The sequence below is a fragment of the Ruditapes philippinarum genome, unplaced genomic scaffold, assembly GCF_026571515.1.
Source record: "Ruditapes philippinarum isolate M1 unplaced genomic scaffold, ASM2657151v2 ctg920_1_1_1_1, whole genome shotgun sequence".
In the NCBI taxonomy this organism is placed as follows: Eukaryota; Metazoa; Mollusca; class Bivalvia; order Venerida; family Veneridae; genus Ruditapes; species Ruditapes philippinarum.
The window spans coordinates 67567-87855 of record NW_026857627.1 but is presented as its reverse complement, the minus strand read 5'-3'; positions in this window follow the sequence as shown (position 1 = coordinate 87855).

Genomic DNA, 20289 nt, shown 5'->3' with positions numbered 1-20289 from the left:
ATAACTGTTGACTACTATAGTAACCATTGACTCTCCATAGCAACCACTGACTGAGCATATCATCCAGGGATTCCCATTACACAAGTGACGTTTCATTGGAACCATTAACTGGTCCTTGTTGCTGGGTCGTGTGGTGGCTGGGTTCATTGAACGCCACCTTTCCTTGTTGGTCTTGTTTACCATATTGTCATAGCGACAAATGCCTTAACACGGCAAACATAGACCTCTTTAGCAACCAGTTAATTTCCATTGCAACCAGTACCTTTTCATGGGAATCACTGACTTTCCATATAAAGTGTTGTACTATTTTTCTAAAGTATGGTTACACTACAGTAAATATGGAGCAAATGACAGCGCGTATGCGTCTTTAAAAGAAAACTGAATCATGCTAACAAGAAGTCAAACGGTCGAGATATTATAGAAAAGGAAACTCTCTTGCAAGCATAAACAGACACTATGAAGAAATGGTTGAATTTTTTTCTATATTTTTTCTTAACTTAGGTTCATGGACTTAACTTAGGTTCATGAAATGAGACTTTAATTATTAATATTAGGCGCAAAACTAAAACCGAAAGTGTTCTACAATATTATAAATGACTTTTTTCAAAACAAACGACTATAAAAATGAAACAAGATAAACGTCATATTCAGCCAAATTGGTTTAATGAAGAAATAAAATACACATTTTTGGTGAAGACTTAACAGTTAAAAACAAGAGAATTATTGAATTTATATCCCCTACCGAATAGTGGTTATTACTAACACAACAACTAGAGACATAAGCCTTTATTTATGTAAAATTATCATGGCATGCAAATTTCCTTTCGTATTGCTGATTCACATAAAGTCTTGTTAAAATCAATTCAGAATTGAAAAGAAATAGCAGTATTGCTCTATATGCATACTGAAAAACTAATCAAGGGACATAACTCTGTATTGGAGGGTCTGACCGGAACAAGGCAATGATATGCGCATCTCTCCTTGGTATTTATTGTTCCAAGTTTCATTGAATTCCAGCCAGCCAGTAGTTGCAGAGAAGTAGCGCGGAAACGATTATTGCTCTACATGCATACTGCATAACTAAACAAGGGCCATAACTCTGTGTTGAAGAGTCTGAGCAGCACAAGGCAACATGCACATCTCTTTGTTATTGATTTTTCCCGTAACATTTTGTTAAATTCCAGCCACTAGTTGCAGAGAAAAAGAGTGGAAACGATTATTGCTCAATATGTATACTACATAACTAATAAAGGGTCATAATTCGTCTTGAAGGGTCTGACCAGAACGAGGTGATGATATGCCCATTTCCTCTTAGTATTGATGGTTCCCACTAGGTTTCATTGAATTCCAGCCAGTACTTTCAAAGAAATGGCACAACAACAATTATTGCTCTAGCATATTGCGTAATAAATCAAAGGCAATTACTCTTAAGTTAAAGGGTCGGACCGAAACAAGGGGATAATATGCTGATCTCCTCTTAGTAGTGATTGTTTCTATAAGTTTTGTTGAACTCCAGCCAGTACTTGGAGAGAAATAGCACGGAAACGATTATAGCTCTATATGATTACTGTATAACTAATCAAAAACCATACGTTGAAGGGTCTGACTAGAACAAGGCAACGATATGCGCATCACTACTCTCATAAAGTTTCACTGAATTCCAGCCATTTATTGCAGAGAAGTAGCACTGAAACAATTATATATCTCTATATGCATACTGCATAACTTATCAAGGGCCAAAACACTGAGTAAAGTGTCTGACGGGAACAAGACGATAATATGCACATCTCCTATTGGTATTGAAGGTGCCCATAAAGTTTTGTGGAATTCCAGCCAGTAGTTGCAGAGAAGGAGTGCGGACACAATTATTGCTTTATTTGCATACTCCATAACTAATCAAGGGCCATAACTCTTAGTTAAAGTGTCTGACCGGAACAAGGCAATGATATGCGCATCTCCTTTTGGTATTGAAGGTTCCCATAAATTTTCGTTGAATTCCAGCCAGAAGTTGCAGAGAAGTAGCGCGGAAACGATTATTGCTCTATATGCATATTGCATAACTAATCAAGGCCATAACTCTGAAATAAAGTGTCTGACTGAAAAAAAGCCGATGGTATGCGCATCACATTTTGGTATTCATGATTTCTATAAAGTTTCGTTGAATTCCAGCCAGTTGTTGCAGAGAACTAGCGCAGAAACGAAAATCGGACGGACTGACGGACGGACGAAGCCAAAACAATATCCCTTTCCCGATTCTATCGGCGGGGGAAAATAATGCAAATTAGATTTCGTCAACAATTCACAAAAAATCACAATCTGCTTGCTATAAAGGAAAATAAAAGCACACATTTTATTTGAAAATCTACTTAATGGTATAACCGTAACAAAATACTAAGACGTTATGTAAACAGGACCAATACACAGCATAATTTTAACATGCATTTTTCCCGCACATTCTTCTACCGGAGCATAGTATAGTGTGAACAATTTCTCCGTGCACATTTCTCGCTCATTTTTATAATGGAGCAAGGTAAAGTGATAAACTACTCATGACTTTCTCGTGCAAAATAGAGCGTGGATTGAAATTGGTCATTTCATTAAGTCTTGTAGATAAGTAAAGATGGGAAAATATGATAAACAAGATCAACAAGGAAAGACGGCGTTCAATGAACGCAACAATCAAACGACTCAGCAACAAGAACTTTTGGCAAGGAGCCCAGGCGAATCCCAAACAAAATCAGGACAGTGCAGAGCACGGACAGGCTAATCACTTTAATGATAAATAATTTGTAACTGATAAATTTCAGTGTAATTTGTGTGACAAATCTTAGAAGTATAATCGCAATCTTAAGACATAAAAAAGGAAAACACAGTTTGCAGCTGTTACATTATAAATGTGTGATGGATAAATGCAAAACGAAATTTATTCGAAGAGGATATCTTTTATGTAGGAACATAAGGTTCATAAAATTTAAAAAAGTAAAGCAAAAACAATTGCAATTGAAGCCAAGTGGGGAGATAAAAACGATGAAAGTTATTTTTCTGAAGTCAGTGATGATGATACTACTCGTATACGGGTTTAGTAGCTGAAGAGGAAGTAATGGATTTGGTAGCCGAACAAGAAGAGATGGAGAAAATAAAAATAATATGTATTCATGGACAAAAAAGCTGTGGTGATAATGAATGTGGCAATGGTGATATCAATAATGTCTGTAATTTTCAATTAATTTTGTTGTAATAAGTGCTTCGGAGGGATCACATTGTTTCCAGATTTTTATATTTCACAACAACAGGTGTCCAGTGCCGTTTGGCAGCTGTAAATTGCCCCGTACTTCTCTTCAGTGTTGTTATATTTTTCTGGTCCTTTGAGATCATTGATGCCAGCACTATTAAGTGTTGAGAATCGAGTACTGCCCAAGCCGGTGCTAGGGGGCGTAAGGGATGTTGCACTTATAAATTATTAATCATGTACAGACTCAATTAAATATGATAAACAAGATCATCAAGAAAGGCGGCGTTCAGTGAACGTAAAATATGATAAACAAGATCAACAAGGAAAGGCGGCGTTCAATGAACGCAACCCCCATATGACCCAGCAACAAGAACCAAAGGCAAGGAGCCCAGCCGGACCCCAAACAAAAACAGGACAGGGCAAAGACAGGTTAATCATTAAATGATAAATAATTTGTAACTGATTAGGAATTCAAAGAAAAGAATAATAGGCCCACAAAGGGGAAGGGGACGGGAGACCGGGGGAAGGGGGGGGGGGTTAATCAAAGAAATAAAAACTAGAGGCAATGGGGAAGATACTTACCGTAGACGAGAAAACAACAAGGGACACAAGCAAAAGTGTCGCCAAAACAACCCCACTCGACCCAGCAACAGGGACAAGGGGTCCAGGAGGACGACACAGAACAACTGGACAGGGCGCAGGGCAGAGCACGAGCAGGCTAATCACCAAATGATACATCAGAAGAGATAATAGTAACCGTCAAGGAAATCAGAATAAACAAGGTAGAAAATGTCATTGCATAATCTCCACTGAAATCTCTGCATTTAGAATACAGAAAAAAATCTTTTTATTCCACTGAATCATTTTGTTGATCATTTAAGTAATCTTTAACATTATAAATAATTAATTTATACCATTATATTGTTTAAGTTTATCATTGTGTACATTTTTTGCTTTTGCTTATGGAATTGTTTTTATTCCATATAAAATCTGGAAACAAAGTGATCCCTCGGAAGCGTTAATCACAACAAAATCATAAGAGAATTACAGACTCGGTTTGATTTCAACGAGCGGAATATTTTTATTACCAGCAAGCTTCTAAAACAGGGCTACCGCTATCATAAATTACGGAAATATTTTACTAAATTTTACAATCGTATCTTTGATTTAATTTCCAAATTCAATAGTGATTTAAAAACTCTTCTGCGACAAGGGATTAGCCAGCCTGGTTTTTATGGCGATGTGATTTACAAACTTCGTAAGATTTTGGGTCATGGTAATTTTTCTGCTGTTTTTACTAAAATCATTAAACGTTTTATTAAAAGAGGTTATGACCCTACTATTTTAAGACATACTGCATGTTTAGTGTTCAACCCTTTTACAGTTGGACATTACGCTTTCCTCTTTTGATTGCATCTGACGGACCAAGTGGGAGACTCTATGATGGATAGTTCGTAAAGCCCTTTGGGACTGAATTGTCTTAATGTTCGCCTTCTGCCTTGCTTCGTCGGGCCCTTGTAGGTGATTTTCTTGTTGCTCTGTCTTCCTTTAGGACATTGAGTACTTTTGTTATGGTCATTGGGTTTACTTTTATATGTTTCTACATGATCATTTTAGTGTTTTACTTATTTAACCTTTTGTAACCATGACAACTGTTAGAATTTCACTTGGCGGGGATTCATTTTATTTACACTGTCTCGTTTATAGGAACATGGTGGGGCTAAGAGCGAGGTTTGGTGCACCATTAACCGGTTTAAACTCCCCAGCAGTCATTATTATGCTGCTGACCGTTCCAAGGCGGCGCCCCACTGTGTTCCTCAGATGTATGTCTTATGTTGTTTCATACTGTTTTGGTGACACTTTTGCTTGTGTCCCTTGTTGTTTTCTCGTCTACGGTAAGTATCTTCCTCATTGCCTCTAGTTTTTATTTCTTTGATTACTCCCAACCCCTCCCCCCGGTCTCCTGTCCCCTTCCCCTTTGTGGGCCTATTTTTATTTTCTTTGGATTCCTAATCAGTTACAAATTAATTATCATTTAATGATTAACCTGTCCGTGCTCTGTCTTTGCCCTGTCCTGTTTTTGTTTGGGGTCCCCCTGGGCTCCTTGCCATTGGTTCTTGTTGCTGGGTCATGTGGGGGTTGCGTTCATTGAACGCCGCCTTTCCTTGTTGATCTTGTTTATCATATTTTTTGATTTAGTCTGTACATGATCACGGGGGAGGAAGTGTTACACGAAGGATGGAGTTCTTATGATAACTTGTTCAGGAGTTCTTGTGATAACTGTAACGGAGTTCGTCGGAAAACATCTGTATATACTACAAAAACACTCGTTAAAATGATTATTTTTATCTTTTCAAAATGAGTTTTAGATGCTAAATTAAACTTTAATGATTAGGCTTGTCTTACATCTTGTATTATGTGTCAAAAACTAAATCACAGGCTATTTTTCATCGCCTCTTGCTTCAAATCTGGTAGTTTTGAGTAAAATTTCCAAATTATTTGCCAATTCACAAGTATTGACCTGTTTATTTCTGGTCTTCATCCTGCCATACATAATTACCTAATTATAATGCAAAATTGCAAACATAAAGCACCGGCTAACAGATTTATACCCGATTTTTCCGGAGTTCTTGTGATAACACTGAAGATGTCACAGAGTTCTTATGATAACTTTTGTTATTGCCAGTGTGTTTCTTGCGCTAAATCACGGCACGTTTTGACTTAGAAAATGTTCTTAGATTGTAACTTGAATATTTCTGAAACTAGCACAGGTATTTGCTTGAAACTTTAAAGATATATGAGGTGTCACAATTACGATATGCAGGTCAAGTTTCATAACTCTGTATTGCATTTTGACAAAGTTATGCCCCTTTTTGACCGGGTTGCACTGGTGCAAACCCGGGTTATAGTATGGTGAATGTTGGGCGGCGGGCGGGCGGGGAAAAACTTACGTAACAGTTTTCTCAGCAACTACTTATCACAGCCTTTTGATATTTGGTATACAGCATCAAAACATGGTCCCATACTGTGGGATTCGATTTCAGGTCGGTCACTCATCTACTTCCTGTTTGCTGACCTAGTTAAATTTTCAACATTAATGGTCAATAGCAGGAAATTTTCGTAACAGTTTTCTCAGCAACTACTTATCACAGCCTTTTGATATTTGGTATTCAGCATCAACACATGGTCCCATACTGTGGGATTCGATTTCAGGTCTGTCGCTCATCTACTTCCTGTTTGCTGACCTAGTTAAATTTTCAACATTAATGGTCAATAGCAGGAAATTTTTGTAACAGTTTTCTCAGCAACTACTTATCACAGCCTTTTGATATTTGGTATACAGCATCAAATAATATAGATAAATATAGAATCCCTAAAGAAAGCCCAACACGGCAAAATTGAAAATGTTGCAGGCTCGGTTTGATTGAGCCTGTTCATGGACGGTACTGGAAAGTGCAAGTTACCGTCCACGCCCCCCACATGGTCCCATACTGTGGGATTTGATTTCAGGTCTGTCGCTCATCTACTTCCTGTTTGCTGACCTAGTTAAATTTTCAACATTAATGGTCAATAGCAGGAAATTTTCGTAACAGTTTTCTCAGCAACTACTTATCACAGCCTTTTGATATTTGGTATACAGCATCAACACATGAACTCATATCGTGGGATTTGATTTCAGGTCTGTCGCTCATCCACTTCCTGTTTGCCGACTAAGTTAAATTTTCTACATTTATGGTAAATGGTAGGAAATTTTCGTAACAGTTTTCTTGGCAACTACTTATCACAGCCTTTTTATATTTTGTATACAGCATTATCACATGGTCCCATACTGTGGGATTTGATTTCAGGTCTGTTGCTCATTTCCTGTTTGACGACTTAGTTAAATTTTGACATAATTAATGATCAATAGATAGTAGGAAATTTTCGTAACAGTTTTCTCAGCAACTACTTACCACAGCTTCTTGATGTGTGGTTCACAGCATTGACATGTGGTCCCATATTGTGGGATTCCATTTCAGGTCTGATGCTCATTACCAACTAAGTTAAATTTTCAACATCAATGGTCAAGACAGTGATAGAAAATTTAAGTAACATCACAGCCTCATGATATTTTGTATACATATGCAACCCGGCCTTTTCTGTCTTTGACCCATTTTTAAGTCTTTAAATTTACATACAATATACAATGTTCACTCCAATTGGGCGATGTGCAGAACCCATCTTACCCTTGTGCCAGCTTAAGGTCAAGGCCACACTTGAAGGTCAAAAATTGACTTATAAAAAGTTTAGTATATTGGGAAAATCAAAGGTTATTTGTAACTGTTTTGAACATGATTTGATAATAGATATTTTTACTATTTCCTGTACAATAAGTCTTTTTTTCACCAGAGATAATTTCTTTTTATGTATTTGTGCCACTTAAGTTATTCCCTTAACCACCTTTCCAAGTTGTCTTCTGTCAAGGACATTGGTGGGGGTATAAATCGCATTCAGCGATAGTTCTAGTTTATTAATGCATCTGCTTCAAATTTCAAATATATGTTTCTTATCATCACCCATTTCATACGTGGCAAGGTTCATAATTATTAATATTACCATCCTTGAACAAAATCTGTTATGTTTTTATGTGTATGTAAGTGTTAATTAAGTGAAATTTTAACACATAAAAACAAGGGTGCCATAGTCCCCAAAATACGCCCTTTAGGGAAAGTTTTTAGTTTTGGGAGAGGGGGGCTTTATGGAAAAAGTGTTATCAAAGCAAGAAATTTTTTATTTTGGCCCCTGTGTTTTTAAAATGAACCTTAAAAAAAATTTCAGTGGGGGAAATATGCCGGGAAATGTTTGACCTTCCCTTTTGGTCGTAGGGACCTGAATTTTATGCACGGCACTCAGCCTCACAATGATGAACATTTGTGCCAAATTATATTGAAATCCCTCTATGCATGTAGAAGTTTTTCTCCAGCGTTTTTCTATGAGCTCTAACTGTGACCTTCACCTTTGACCTAGAGACTTGGTTCATGTGCAGGGCACTACGTCTCATGGTGGTGAACAATTCTATAAAGTAACATTAAAATTTCTCCATACATGTAGAAAATATGCTCCGGACAACATCTGGATATTTAATCATCTCCAGTGACCTTGACCTTGCAAACATTAACCTAAATTAAATGTGTCACACCTGTAGTCATGATAGTTACCATTTGTGCTACAATCCATCAATAAATGACTAAATGGTCCCTATACACATCTTCAAATTTTTATCTGAACTTTGACCTCTATGTGTAACCTTGACTTTGGTCGCAGGGATCTGAATTTTGCGTGCGACACTCAGCCTCACAATGGTGAACATTTGTGCCAAGTTATATTGAAATCCCCCTATGTATGTAGAAGTTTTGCTCCGGACAAGCGTTTTTCAATGAGCTCTAAGTGTGACCTTGACCTTTGACCTGGATCATGCATGGAGCAATACATATCATGGTGGTGAACATTTTCATAAAGTATTATAAAAATTCTTCCATACATGTAGGAGATATGCTCCAGACAAAATCTGGATATTTCACCATCTTTAGTGACCTTGTCCTTGCATATATTGACCTAAAGTACATGTGTCACAGCCTTAGTCATGATAATTACCATTTGTGTTACAATCCCTCAATGAATGATGATTAAATCGTCCCTATACACATCTTCCTATTTTTATCTAAACTTTGACCTCTATGTGTGACCTTGACCTTGGCTGCAGGGACCTGAATTTTGTGCGCGACACTCCGCCTCACAATGGTGAACATTTGTGCCAAGTTATATTGAAATCCCTCTATGCATGTGGAAGTTTTGCTCCGGACAAGCGTTTTTCAATGAGCTCTAAGTGTGACCTTGACCTTTGACCTAGTTCATGTGCGTGACATGGCTTCTCATATGGGTGAACATTTCTATGAAATTTCATTAAAATCCCTCCATGCGTGTAGGAGATATGCTCCGGACAAAATCTGGATATTTCATCATCTTTAGTGACCTTGACCTTGTATATATTGACCTAAATTATATGTATCACAGCCATAGTCTTGATAATGACCATTTGTGTTACAGTCCCTCAATAAATGATGACTAAATGGTCCATATACACATCTTCATATTTTTATCTGAACTTTGACCTCTATGTGTGACCTTGACCTTGGCCGCAAGGACCTGAATCTTGCGCGCGACAATCCGCCTCACAATGGTGAACATTTGTGCCAAGTAATATTGAAATCCCTCCATACATGTGGAAGTTTTGCTCCGGACATGCGTTTTTCAATGAGCTCTAAGTGTGACCTTGACCTTTGACCTAGAGACCTGGTTCATGTGCGCGACACTGCTCCTCATAGTGGTGAACATTTCTATGAAGTTTCATTAAAATCCCTCCATACATGTAGGAGATATGCTCCGGACAAAATTGGACGCCGCCCGCCCGCCCGCCAGGGGCGTTCCCATAATACTTACCGTTTTTCAAACGGGCGTATAAAAACAAAACACAAAGAAAGCGACCGATAGGGAGCAACATTGGGTTCTTAATTGTTGAAACTTTAACTAAATAAAATGTTAAACTTTAGTTTAACTCAATAAAAACGTTTAACCTCATTTGACTCCGTTGGAACGCCTCCATCCTATTAAAAGTTGTTTTCCCCCGCCGATGGAATCGGGAGGGGGATATTGTTTCGGCGTTGTTCGTACGACCTCAAGTGACGTTATTGGGTGAATATCCATGTTCATTCCGAACAGACAGTACTTGTTGGGAAAAAGATTGCTTATGGGGTGCAAATATGTTGCTTATGGGGTTTTAGAGATCAAAGAAAAAAAACCCATAATGTCAACTCAATAGGAACGTCCGTCCGTCCAAATTTCGTTTCCGCACTAGTTCTCGGCAACTACTTGCTGGAAATCAATGAAACTTTATGGGAATCACCAATATCAAGATGCGCATATCGTCGGCTTGTTTCAGTTAGACACTTTAACTCAGAGTTATGGCCCTTGATTAGTTATGAATTATGCATATTGAGCAAAAATCGTTTCCGCGTTACTTCTCTGCAACTTATGGCTGGAATTCAACGAAACTTTATGGGAATCTTTAATCCCAAGAGGAGATGCGCATATCATCGGCTTGTTCCGGTCAGATACTTTAACTCAGTTATGGCCCTTGATTAGTTATGCAGTATGCACATAGAGCAAAAATCGTTTCCGCGCTACTTCTCTGCAACTACTGGCTGGAATTCAACGAAAATTCATGGGAACCTTTAATACCAACAGGATATGGTCAGATTGTTCCGGTCAGACACTTTAACTCAGTTATGGCCCTTGATAGGTTATGCAGTATGCATATAGAGCAAAAATCGTTTCCGCGCTACTTCTCTGCAACTACTGGCTGGAATTCAACGAAACTTTATGGGAACATTCAATACCAAGAGGAGATGCACATATCGTTGCCTTGTTCCGGTCAGACACTTACTCAAAGTTATGGCCCTTGATTAGTATTGCAGTATGCATACAGGGCAAACTTTATGGAACCTTTAATACCAAGAGGAGATGAGCATATTATCGCCTTGTTCTGGTCAGACACTCACTCAGAGTTATTGCCCTTGATTAGTTATGCAGTATGCATATAGAGCAATAATTATTCCCACGCTACTTCTTTGCAACTGCTGGCTGGAATTCAATTAATCTTTTTGGAAACCATTAATACCAAGATGAGATGTGCATAAGGTGTTGCCTTGTTCTAACTAGACCCTTCACTACAGAGTATGACCCTTGATTAGTTATGTAGTATGCATATAGAGCAATATTGCTATTTCTTTGCAACTGCTGTATTGATTTCAACAAAATTTTATGGAAACCATATATACAAAAAGGCAATTTACATCTTATTGCCATTTCCAGATATTACTATTTAACACCCGAGTTAAGGTTCTGTTATTGCCTTGAATATTTATTATGTACAAAGAATATTACTGTTTATGCTATGATAAATATATAAATATCAGTTGTTGTGTTAGTAATAACCAGTACTCGAATTTCTTCGTTTACAATACGATGGGTTGAGTTTAGGAATCATATTTAATCTATAAATAGCGAAAATAAGTCTGACGACAGAGCGCTTTATTTACATCGTGTACTACCGAATTTTACCAATGAAAACATATCGGATGATAAACGATTTTTGAGATATAAACCGCGGCCGTTCTCCGTATGATTTGGTCCCTGAGGTTATGAAGAAACTTCAATAATTATGAAATATACTGAAATAACCTCTAAACAATGTTAAAAGAGTAGTGAAACATTACCAGTCATGTGCCTTACTATATTCATTGAATGATAAATGTTTTGAAAATGGCATTTACCATTTGTTAGTTATATATGTTAGTTAAAATGACCAAGATGTTATGGTCTGTCTATATTTTTTTCATGGAATTATAAATAAAACGACTCCGCCAAAAAGTGTTTACCGTAGTTGATTGATTTCTGTAGAAACGAAAATGATATTAAATGAAAAAGTAAAACTTGATCGTTTAATAAAACAGCTATTGTATGTAAATTTCAGTGAATATCAAAGTCTATGGACCCCGCATATGTGATGTTCACCTCAGCCTTCGACCTCTGTTAATATCACATTAGCCAGGTCCATTGACATTGACCTCATCACCATACAATGATGATGATGTATGATATATGACAGCTACATAGCAATATACAGAATTGTATGTACGTATCTCTTTTGTTTCATGTATTAATAATGTCTGAAAAGAATCCTTGACATTTAATAGCGACAGACATGTAATTATGGTCAATAAAAGGCGTTTTATAACGTAAAATAATGACTCCTATTAACGATAACCTCAGACTGGTCTTTTGATCTTTTCTTGCAACAGACAGTATGTGAAGTAATTAAATATTCTCTTACGGTATTCAGACAAAAATGTACAAAGGCTAATGTAGTCGGGGATTGTTATAATTGTCTTCATTTGAAAAGATAATAGTTGATATTAGAAAATACCATCTAAATGTAGATAATGGCAGGAAGAGAAACAATGAAAAGCTCAAACCTAATCAGGTTCGAGTATGTAGATCAACACATTATTGTTCATCTATAAAAGAACAATTAATTGCATCAAAATAGAAAAGCAACATTTCTTTTTTACAAATCTGTTACCAAAAATATAAAAGCTACACATTTTTTCTTCAAATTTGTTAGCGAAAATAAACTTACTTTGGTTACATTATGTCATGTTTAATAAAAAAAATTATCATCGAAATTTCAAAGGAAGTTCTTGCTAATGTATCGGTACTATCATTTCATTTATGTAATGTTGATATTTTGTTTAATCACGATCAAAATATGTAATTTCGAAACGTATAGCGGTTTTGAATGAACAAATATAGGTATATACATGTGTATCATTTGTCATAACAATTTTGTTTTCTTAAAGATATACCGTGCTCAAATTTGATATCAGGAATTTTTGGTTATTGCTACACAGTCTCTTTGTAAATATAAAATAAACATGATTTGACTTCACACAAAGTAGAATTCTGATATTTTATACTTAAAACTCTACACACTTTAAGTGGTCACAATATGAATATTTATAGTGTCATTAAAAAAACTGGCAGTTTTTTTTAAGAAAATACCAACTCTACTTGTCCTGTAGAAAGGAACGCGACTTCGAATACATAGTTAATTCGTTTTATTATTCAAATTAGACATATTCTATAAGGATTTCATAGGTTTTAACAAATTTCTTTGATTAAAATATTTTACTCAAAGATGAGCATAGTATATCTTTAATATAAAACAATGCATCTTTTTCATAATCTTATCAAATTACATTATTGTCCAATTTGCGTGTTCCTCAAACAATAATTTTGTTGGTTGCTGCCAGAAGCAAGAACAATACAACTGTCTTTGGCATATGTGTTGGTTGCTTTAAGCTGAATAAAAATAAAGAAAAACAATCCATCGGGGGCAATTAAGGTGCAATCACATAATCGGGGTTGTTTAAAAAAAAAGGGGCATTTATCTCTCAAAACCCGGGTATTCCCAAATTAAAAGATTAAAAAATTCAGTTTAAAATTTTTTGAAAATTTTCAAAAAAAACATTTTTTATTTTTTTTCTTAGACAGAGTTTATGGAAACAAATTTTTAAAAAAATTGAAAAAAAAAGTTTTAAAACGGAAAAAGGGAAAATTTCCATTTTGAAAGCATTTTAACCCCAAAATTTTCCCAATTTAAAATGTATATTTATGAATGTACCTTAGGCGTTTTTTTCCATGTTTATAACAATGATGTTTGAAATAAGACATCTTGTTAGCAAATTTCTATGGTCAATATGTTTAATATGACTCATACCACATACATGTATACTATTTAGTGGTTTATAAATACGATGATCGATATCTAACAGCATCCAGCCTTTCTATGAGTTTAACAAATTTCAGTAGAAGCAATGAGTCATTTGTCAATAATCACATTAGACTCAGTTTAGAAAGTTTGTTTTGGCAATCTTTTGTTGTCTAGCCTTTTAACAAAATGAAATAGATGATTCCTAAAGCTAACCGGTTCACTCTCAAGATTTGAATTTCTGCCAAATCCAAAAGTTATCCAGCATATTAATTCACTGTGAACTTCTTATATCGATTTAAGACCAGTAATTGCTTACTCAAAAATTGCAAAGCAAAATTGATCAAAGAAGAAATACTCTATCTAAAAGTTTGGCTTGACTTTGCATATTTTTTTTAATATATAGAGGATATTTGTTTAATTTGCATGTAAGATCAAACATTTTACTGAGACCAGATGCAATATATAAAATATAATAGCTTGGGTTCACTAGTGAAATATCTTACATGCAAAACAAACAAAATTTCTATTTATACCATGCCTTTTTAGTGTTTTTAAGTCGTTTAACATTATATGCGACGTCATGCGTTATTCATGAAATCATCACAACATCACCATACCAATGTTAAAATTTAGTTCTGTGAAATATCTCGAATTTTGTTACATTTGTAACACAGAGAATGCATTTATTTACTTGCTTCTCCTAAAGAAACAAAATTACATACGACGGAATGTATTTCTGTTAAAAAAATTTTATTTAGTTCCCCTATTCAAAAAATAGGGCTTTTTCACGGGACAAATAAAACAATAAAAAAAAAATTGAACTTTTACAAAATTTTAAATTAATTTTTAATTTTCCCTTTCGGCGAAAAAACATGTAAAAAATAGGGCAAAAAAAAGTCCCCAAAAGAAGTGCCAAAAAAGATAAAAATTGAAAAATGCTCGGGCATGGACGGCAGTGGGAAAGTGAAAATTTAAATTCCCCGCCCCCTTTCCCCCCCACCGGGTTAAGCAAACCAAAATTTAATAATTGTGGATGGTGAAAATTTCAATTTAGAAACGTCAGCTGTGTTCATACGGCAATTATCAAGGAAACGTCCATGAAAAGTTGCGTATCGAACATGCAAAAAATATGATAAACAAGATCAACAAGGAAAGGCGGCGTTCAATGAACGCAACCCCCACATGACCCAGCAACAAGAACCAATGGCAAGGAGCCCAGGGGGACCCCAAACAAAAACAGGGGAGAGCCGGACAGGTTAATCATTAAATATAATTTTAATTTGTAACTGGATTAGGAAATTCAAAGAAAATAAAAAAATAGGGGCCCACCAAAGGGGAAAGGGACCGGGGGGAGGGGGTGTTGAGTAATCAAATTTAAATAAAACTAGAGGCAATGGGGAAGATACTTCCGTAGACGAGAAAAACAACAAGGGGACACCAAAGGCCAAAAGTGTCACCAAAAACAGGTATGAAACAACATAAACATCAACTGAAAAGGAACACAGTGGGGCGCCCGCCTGGAACCCGGTCAGCGCCATAATAATGACTGCTGGGGAGTTTAAACCGGTTAATGGTGCACCAAACCTCGCTCTTAGCCCCACCATGTTCCTATAAACGAGACAGTGTAAATAAAATGAATCCCCGCCAAGTGAAATTCTAACAGTTGTCATGGTTACAAAAGGTTAAATAAGTAAAACACTAAAATGATCATGTAGAAACATATAAAAGTAAACCAAATGACCATAACAAAAGTACTCAATGTCCTAAAGGAAGACAGAGCAACAAGAAAATCACCTACAAGGGCCCGACGAAGCAAGGCAGAAGACGAACATTAAGACAATTCAGTCCCAAAGGGCTTTACGAACTATCCATCATAGAGTCTCCCACTTGGTCCGTCAGATGCAATCAAAAGAGGAAAGCGTAGTGTCCAACTGTAAAAGGGTTGAACACTAAAACATGCAGTATGTCTTAAAATAGTAGGGTCATAACCTCTTTTAATAAAACGTTTAATGATTTTAGTAAAAACAGCAGAAAAATTACCATGACCCAAAATCTTACGAAGTTTGTAAATCACATCGCCATAAAAACCAGGCTGGCTAATCCCTTGTCGCAGAAGAGTTTTTAAATCACTATTGAATTTGGAAATTAAATCAAAGTTACGATTGTAAAATTTAGTAAAATATTTGCTGTCAGCCTATGAATAAGCAGCACAAAATAAACAGCAAGACAAATGTTCAAAATGACGCACATAATTACATGAAGTATTTTCTTGCTAAGAATGTTTTTCTGCATTTGATATCACTTGTACGGGTGGTTGCAACAGAAGTATTTGTACAACAATGTGGTGAGGCGAAAAAATAGATTGCTACAATATTGTAACGACGAAACTTGCTTCGGTATGATTCGGCAAAAAATTCAGTGTGGAGTAGTACGGGATAGATGGCGTATTTCTTTGACATTTGTACCAAACATGATGAAATGAAAAATTAAGTCAGATCTTTGTTGCAATTATGTATTTTCATAAAATAAATTTATGTAATTAACATTTGTACATTTCATTCAAACACTTGATACTTATCAAGTTGTCAAGTGGCATTCTGACACAAGCACCTGCTTCTAGCATCTTTTATAACATCATTATGACACTGAAGTCCTCATAATTCCATCCTTTCCCAAGGTACAACATGTCCGGGAAATAAGGAATACAAGAGAATACCAACCTCCTATACATTGCTTTGTGTTGGATAAAATCGTCGGCTATTTTATAATTTCTTGTACCAATATACAACTGTTCCTTTATTAGTCGAGTGAACAATTGTGACGCGCTCAGCGATTTTTGGCCCAATTGAGTTTTTAATCATTGTGAGAAAAACGCTTGTAAAGTCACGCGAGTTTTCATGTCTTAATTTTTAGGGTTTCCCTTCAAAACAGAGTATCTTTGAGAGTTGAAAGAATAAAATAAACTAGAAAGAAATCAAAACAATACTTTTTGAACAGCCCTTCTCAGCTTCCACGATAAACATTTCCCAAAAATCTATATTTAGAATAAATACACTACATGTAAACTTAGGAGTCAGGTCAGCGAGTAAACACATGCATAGATTCACTACAGTACCTTTTACGTCATGTAACTGCATATTTGGAGGTTTAAATAAATATAAAGGTAAGTGCATCTTTTATTATTTATGCTTTTTCTGTTCATTATTTTTTTCTGATATGTTGAATATGAATAACCATCGTATTTTTACTTTAAACAATAAAATAAATGGGACCATGAGGCATGACACTTGAACTGGTTTATATAAAAAAACATGGCCGGCATCTAGGTCAGGTCATGACGGATACATTGTTTGTTGCACTCGATTTGTATTTGTCATGGTCTTTATAGAAAGTTATTGTTAACTTTTTTCTAAATTAGACATTGATTACATTACAAAATAAATTGAAGTCAAGGCTGCAATAAAAGAAAAAAGAAAAAAGAAAACAAAAGTTGGCACTTCATTTTTATGCATCACTATGACAAAAAATGTAACTGGACACATAACATATTTTTCAATTTGTTTACAATGAATGAGCTTGATATAGATCTACATCAAGTAGATTTATACTGTATAAAATATTTTCTAAAAAAGGAAATATATGACAAGGCTTCATTACAGTATTGTTATTATTGACAAATGAATTTCTATTACAATTCAAGATCAATTTAGTAAAGGAAATGTTATCCCTGTACTGCATGCTGCTTTTGAAATACAATAAATATATCTGGTACTGTGATTGAAGATGTGACCATAGATAAATATTAAAATGCATTTATTTTTATTAGCCCTTTGCCTTTGGTAGTATCTACAATAAATCATATTATATTCACATTACTAATACCACATAGCATATTCTACCAGCAGGGTTTCCATTAAATTCCAAACATTGGCAGTCAAAGACTACAAACTGTATGTAATTGGAAGTCACTTTGTAGGTAAAGAATGAAAAGCATTACATTTTGGAAGCCAAAATCAAGGTGTAAATGACTCCCAAACTTTAATAACAGAAGCCCCGCTACCAGGATATTTTTAACATTTATGGGCCAGCACTTCTTGCTAATGAAATATTTTGTGTTGTTGTTTTAGGTCTGACAGCCAACATACATTTAAGATCTTCAACTTAGTTCATCAGAGTTTTGAAGTAGATAATATGATTACCCAGCATGTTGGAGCCATATTCTTCAAGTAAATGTACTTGTAAGTGTCAGATACTTGGTTTAAAGATCAAATGATTTACTATGAATGTAATCTTTGTATACATATGTAAATAATCATCATATTAAACTGACCATTCTCAACCCTTTTTATCAAATAATTATATTGAAAAATTTCCTGAAATGCAATTGAAAGTAATGTAACTTATTTGCAATTTAGCATTTTATATATGAAGTCAGATCAGATCTTAAATATATTGATTTAAAATTACATAACTCTGTACAGTAACAAAATTACATGAACTAAATTTTAAGTATATATTTAAAAATAATGCTGTATTGTTTTATGCAAATACTCTGTCAATAATGCTAAGCTCTTACAGTATATATACATAATTTTCAGAAGACATAGATAGTTCACCTATTTGCTGATGAATATACTAAACTATTGCTGGAAATGAGGCACAATGTGTGACATAGTTCTATGCCCTATTGAGCACCAGGGTTATGGAGTAAAAAAGACAATCACTAATTGTATCAACTGTACTGTATTGATCAAGATAAAAAAAAACACTTCAATTAGGTAAGCATGTATATTTATGCAATATTCCACATTCTCTTTACTTTTGAAATAAAGAGTGTGGTGTTCCAACCACAAAACATGCACATATGTAGATTCAGATTATTTTAGTCATGTTCAAGATGAATGTAACTGCCACTTGTACATGATATATAGACATATTACACAAGACCTTACATGATGATCAAGACATTATATGAACCCAATAGCTGTGCAACACTATACAACAATTTACTTAAAGTTCATTTCTGTTCAGTTAAATATCATATACACTATATTGTAGTTAAATCATCATATACACTATATTGTTTCATTTATACTTATTCAGGTTTTTGTTATTTCAGGATGGCATGTGAGAAGTCAATGACTTGTCTATGTTTGACAGTATACCAAAAGTGAATTACATTCTCATAGAATTTGTCTTTAGAAGTATCCCTGAAAAAGCTGAATACTACAGTGGCAGGTGTTACAGTATTTTTTACTTAATTGTGAAACAAGTTCTAAATATGAATCACTTTTTGCTTACAAAAACTGAAGACATATGAGGAGACATAGTTGCTATTACCCTGTTTGGGTCAAACCCTCCACATGGGGCTGCAAGACTATAATTCAAGGACATAAGTGAACTCTCATTAATTTTGTGACTTCCCATGTGATTGCTAGAATCTGTTATTGTAATTGTTTTAAATTAATTGAAATTATTTCGATTTAAAAATATACTAATATGTTATTCATATTATACAATTTAAAATACACTGATCAGAATATGACTACACTGTCAATATCTGTAACTGAAAATTTAGTCAGGAACACAACTAGTGCAAGCCCTTTCTATTTATTTTTTTTGGTTTAAATTCTGAAAGACTTTTAAAGTTATTGTGAAAAGGAATATTGTTTTATAAAATGCAATTATTTTTAATCATTCAGTTATTTTTGCATTTTATTTTGTTACCATGGCAACCAAAATACACCATTTTTGCAATCAGTGCATTAAAGAATATTTGTTTTGCATTGGATTTATATTTTATATGCTATCATGTTATAGATGTGCATTTTAAAGTTGACTAACTTAAGTTATTATATTAACCTTAATCATGGAAAAGTTACTGTAATTCTGAGAATTTAATTCTTATGTTTAAAGTTAATATCAATAACTATTAAAGGGTAAAATGAAAAATCCTTTTTTTTCTGAAAAGTCTTTAATATTGTTGTCTTTTAATATAATATATGCATTAATTTGGTGATGAATTAATCATGTTAAGTGCAAAAATATTGCATTTGATGATTTTTTTATATTTTTGTTGCCATGGCAACCGATTTTTTGAAAACAAACGATTGTTTTTATATCAAGATATTACATATATTACACTAAGATGAATGATCACTTAATTTTTTATTTTATTTTATTGTGTATAACTATGGAATTATTTATAATTTGTATATACCAATAAAAGTTAAAAATGTAATTTTTGTTGTTATGGTGATGTTATACAAATTAGAATATTTCATAAAATATCAAGTATTTTTTAAAAATAATTGTTTCCAGCTATTCAGCAGATGTTGTTCTACCACAAACTAGTCATAACTCATTTTCGCCCAAATATCACATTTGGGCCAAAAATCGCTGAGCTTGTCACATTGATATTTCATCATTTGCACACGAAAAAAATTTTACACAACTTGGAAATGTATTAAAAATTTTTATATCTATTCGGCTATTTTCTTGTTGGGTGGTTCCAGTATTCCTAACTTGAATACTGTTAAATCACCCTAAAGGTGTGTGGCCTGCTTTTTAAATTTGTCTTTTGACGTCTTATCTGTGATATGCAGGCTTCATTACTTTATTTCCAGATTTCCATAACCTCTGATCCCCTTTCAAAATTCCATTTTATTTTGTTTAGTTCCGCCCA